At 35.6% G+C, this 5,158-nt stretch overlaps 1 pseudogene; it reads right to left on the reverse strand.

The window, feature by feature from the left end:
* Nucleotides 1-675: 675 nt before the first annotated feature.
* On the reverse strand, nucleotides 676-1,566 carry LOC143618594 (uncharacterized; annotated as a pseudogene).
* Between the last annotated feature and the right edge of the window lie 3,592 nt (nucleotides 1,567-5,158).

Here is a 5,158-nt window from a genome sequence, read left to right on the forward strand (position 1 = left end):
GCTTCAAGATTCGAACCTGACTCCTCAAAAAGGGTCGGCTCTTATCAATTATTAGTATAACCACTCCACCAGAGATGGAAGGTTAGTTAATACGGAGTACTTAATTTAGTGTTTTTTAATTTATAAAAAAATAAAATAAAGTAATAAAATGTCATATTGGACTTGGGAGTATTTAATATAATGTTCTTAATTTATAAATAAAATAAAATAAAGTAAAGTAATAAAATGTCATATTGGGGCACTGGGCTGCGTACTAAATTGATTCCAAATTGGACCACTTTAAAGTGAATTTTCTTTTAAGGCCCAAAGTAATAAACATGTGACCAAAATCATGCATAGTCATTAATCCATAGTGATCCATACCGTTCATCAAATACTTTCAAATTTCAAGCCACATTTAAATATTCAACACATGAAATCGAATAATAATTGAAATAATGTGATTGTTACAACACCATCCATGCATGCTTTTTTAGGGTTTCATATGTAAAAAAAAACATAAAATCATATGAATCCGATTTAATTCACATCCACAAGAAACACATGTAACATGCTAGATAAGTACAATCATATATTGACATATTGTAAATTTAAAAACTGATTATCGAGAATCTAACAACATGAACCTAACAAGAATTAGTCATAAGAACAAAAACAGTACTCCATTAATAAAACTTATGATAACCGGTAACTCTTTCCGGTAAATGCCTTGAACCCTTCTTCCTTAATCTTCACATTTACTTCAATGTCCGATCGCACCATCTCCTGATCATCAGTCACAACCGTCAACAATTGCCCATCAAGCCGCCTCTCCAATCCGGTGAACGCCTTAAACCCTAACTCTTCTTTTTTTCTCCTGTTTAGAATCCTTCTTACTCTTTGTATGATCTTCTAATTCCGTTGTTTTCTTTTCGATCTCTTTATAATCCAACGGCGGTGCAAAGTCCACCCCACAATCGGTTTCAAACAATAATATTGCGCGTGACGGCTTAGTCTCCACAATATCAATCAAATACTTCTCATCCCTATGATTAATCACAATAGTGTCACCGGTCGTAAGACAAACAAAATCCCTAAACGCTTTTTCGAGCAACGATTTGTGATCCGAAAGAGTGGTAAATTTAGTTGCATGTGGTTGTAATTTAATGTACTCGGCTTTAGGTAGGCTAATGTTCTTGATATTCACAAGTTCATCTTCATGCAAGTGCATGTTGTTCATCATCCACGTGGGGAGTGACACGAACCCCTCGTCCGCGGTGAACTCTACAACGCCGCAGTGGGAGTGGTGGCCCGAGGCAGTGTTTTCGATGCGGAAAAGCATCGGGTAGGAGATTGAGAGGGTAGCGAGTTCGTTTAGGGCGGAGGCGGGCATTATAATCTTGTTTCCGGTTTCGTGGTGGGGTTTTGAGGCGTGGGAAAGCGGGTAGGCGGAGTAGTAATGGTCGAAAACGGTAACGGTGGCGGAGGAAGAGAGGGTATCCATGTTGTCGTCCCAATGATCCATGAAGAAGTAGTGTGGTTATGATTTATGAATGAATTAAGAAGTAGCGTGGTTATGAAGGTTTGTGGGAAGTGTTGTTATATAGGGGAATGAAACGTGGAGGTGAAGAAAGGAATTAGATATTGAAAATCTTTTTTTTTTTTAATTTTGAATTTTTAAAAGGGAATTTCTTCAAATGTACAATTTTTACCTTCACTTATCAGAAATAATCATGGTTTTCAACAACTTCTTAAAATGGCCAACAAATTCAGTCGGATCCTATGTAAATCATTTATGTCCCGTCAAATTAATGTATCCTATGAGTAGTTGCCACATGTTTCATTTTACTAATGGATTTGACTGATTGGGAGTATTTCCAACGCATATGCGAAGGAGCCGACATAAAAACAAAAGGTAGTTGAGGTCTGACGGTTTAATTCTTATGATCGTCGGGCACACCCAAATTAAACCCGTCGGGTTTCTATCGGGTTTTGACAATATATATATATATAATAGAATAATATTAAACTTTTCAAATGTTACGATCCAGTTATCGGAACTAACAAAAGCAAACATATATATATATATATATATATATTAATTTTTAATATTATTATATACTAAACATATATATAACAAATATATAAAAAATTATGCCCGGTATATAATCGGGTAAATGGGTCAATGTTATCGGGTAATCGGGTTGGGTAACCGGGTATTTTATAAATCCCAAACCCGTCCCAGACCCGCGAAAAATTTCGAAACTAATCCCAAAACCGTCCCAAACCCTAATGGGACGGGTAATACCCGTTCCAATTATGTCGGGTTTCGGGTATTCCCATCGGGTCCGGGTTTAACTGTCATCCCTAATGGAGGTTGGTTATGGAGATTTTAGAGTTTGAGATGTATAAGATGAAGATGAAAAAAATTACGTCAGAAGAAAATTTTTTTACGTTGGGCGATGGGAAACTCTCTTTTTCATCGGAAGATCAAACATCATGGCACGTGGCCGGGAGTCACACCCCAACCTACGGTGAAAATGCCGGGACGTGAACTGATTGTCACAGCTCACAAGGTTACTATCAAGCAATAATATAAGTTTCAATATTTATTAAATTTATTTAAATAAAACAATTACAGTTAAGTACATCAAGTATAAAAAAATTACAACAATGATCAATTAAATTTGTATTCTAAAAGGCATCTCTACATGATCTTTATCTTGCTAAACAACCAAGCTGATAACCTGCAAACACCTACTTCTCCTGCAACACTCAACCATTGTAATTATACTTGACACTAGAGTATAAGGATCGATCTCAATTTTGGACTAATAATATTAATTAGTATACTAATTAATAACGAGTCCAATAGTATAAATGAATGTGATATCGATGCTCTAAAATATGTGGTTAAGAACTTGAACTTTGGTGAAATGAAAATGGGTTTGTCCCACATTGATAGAAGGAAAAACTAAGAAGTTGTTTATAAGGCGGAGGGCTCACAAGATTATATTCTTGTATAACAAGACACACTTGGTGGCACTAGCAAGGGTGCAAAGCACCCGCCGATGGGGGCAATGTAGCGCTTTGATGGCGCACTTTGCATAACCGCGAGCCGTTTAAGGGCCGCCTTAGTATTTTTGCAGGAATAAGCTGGTTTGGGACAAGTGTCGTGATTTGAGCGAATGTATACCAGTGGTCGCCAAGTGTCGCGTCCAGGTACTGAATCACCTACCACATGTCGCAGCCTCCGTGCAGTCTTGCCAAGTGTCGAAAGTATGGTGCAGATTGTGACAAGTGTCATGCTGACTCATGACATGTGCGTGTTATAAATAGCAGGTTTTTGCAACACTTGAAATACACAACAAAAATGCAATACCTGCTATAAATAGCTAGTTCAGTTCGCTTAACCACAAGTTCGATATTGTTTTGTTTCGTTTAAAGTCTCGTATACTCTAATACAAGTATAGTTCGGGTGCTAGGTTAATCCAGGCAGTACACGCTTTTGCGGCTGTTGTACCCTGGGGGACAGACATGTTCACCTGGGTGGCCCGAAATCTGTTTTAAGGGACCTCTGTTAAACAGAAATCCTCAGCCAACACATGTTTTATGTTTGTTTCGTTTATTTATGTACTTCTTTTTCCTATATTCCATTATGTGATTTTATTTTATAAGGTTGTTTTGATTCCCTTAACACTTGTATTGTAATCAATAGAAATTTAAAGTTTATTGTTATACTTTAATTTTGCAAATGGCGGTTCTACAACTACTTCAACAACAAGGAAATGCTTAGTCTTCATATGCTCTTCGTAATATAAGAGAAACATCTATTAATATACATGATCCATAAAAAAATTGTGTTACGACAAGCACAAACAAGTTACAACTTGGGAACATGTATTTCAAAATGGTTTTATGCTTTAAAAGTATAAATTATGTATTAGGAAATTGAGTCGGTGGTAACACTCTTTGAAATATTAATAAGCGATGCATGCCATTCATCTTATCAACCATCTCTCTATGAGTTTTTTCATATCGAGAAACCTTCTCTTCTACTAACTTTGCTACCCTAGCCTCCAATTGCGCCTGTACTTGAGATTCAACAAGTAGCTTTAATTCATCTGAAGTTGTATTCGTTGAAGAAGAGCTTGCTCCAAAATCATCCAAAGACGATGGTACTACACCAAAAGTTTTTACACCTTCTTGCTCCTGAGATCTCATTAGCCCAGTGAAAACTTGCTTATTGGATAAATCTCTAATTTGTCTACGTTGAGGTACCTCATTCAACTTCTCACTCGTCAATTCCTGAGAAAAAAAAAGTTCATATTCATAACAATGAACTTTTGAGTGTGAGAAGTATTTCATTTTTATCTTTCATCTAAATCTTTGATTTTACACACATGTGTGTATATATTATCCAAAATAGTCAATCTTGAAAATATAATTTAATGAAAAAAGAAATTGATCTATTTGTGTTTAATTAATCTATATCTTCTCTCGGTTGTAATTAGCATGTAAAGCCCTTTTAGTTTCCCAATATTCACTCCAAGAAGGCATTGGCAACTTATTATCACTGTGAGATTCAAATTGTCATTTAGGCGTTGCCGCACCAATATCCTGAATTAATATTCAAAATTTTAGTATTTGTTAGACTGCCACATTATTCTAAATGTGAGTCCATAAGCATTGCATGCATATATGCAATCATCACTACATACAAATGTATGTACCAGTTTCCTATATCCAATATTTAGACCCTGTAAGTATACTTCATGAAGCTAAATATAGGTGTACTGAATAAATCATGCATATTCAAATATTTGCACACTAACCTGTGGAGAGATGTCTTCGGTGTTATTTGAAGCTTTTCTTATACACGATTTGTCCTCTATAAACTTCTTTACTTTCTTTAGGGACCTGAGCATTCTTTTGGACTTTGGATGTCGATAAGTCTACATAAAGTTTTTGTTTTTGGTTACTATTATAACAGAAAAGTATAAATAAAGTTACAATTAAAATGATGAGTAGTTTACCTTATCAAATTTATCTTCCCCGCTACGCTTTCTTTTTTCAACTGTCCGTCCTTTTAAATTTTCTAATAGTTCTTCGGGATCTATAGTAGCTTCATCTTTTTGTATGCGTGAAATTGCCTAGTGAAGAACAAAGTTTCTTTTTT

This window comes from Bidens hawaiensis, unplaced genomic scaffold (assembly GCF_021521415.1).
Source record: "Bidens hawaiensis isolate Kalapana, Puna unplaced genomic scaffold, B.hawaiensis_p1.1 tig00002338_1, whole genome shotgun sequence".
Lineage (NCBI taxonomy): Eukaryota > Viridiplantae > Streptophyta > Magnoliopsida > Asterales > Asteraceae > Bidens > Bidens hawaiensis.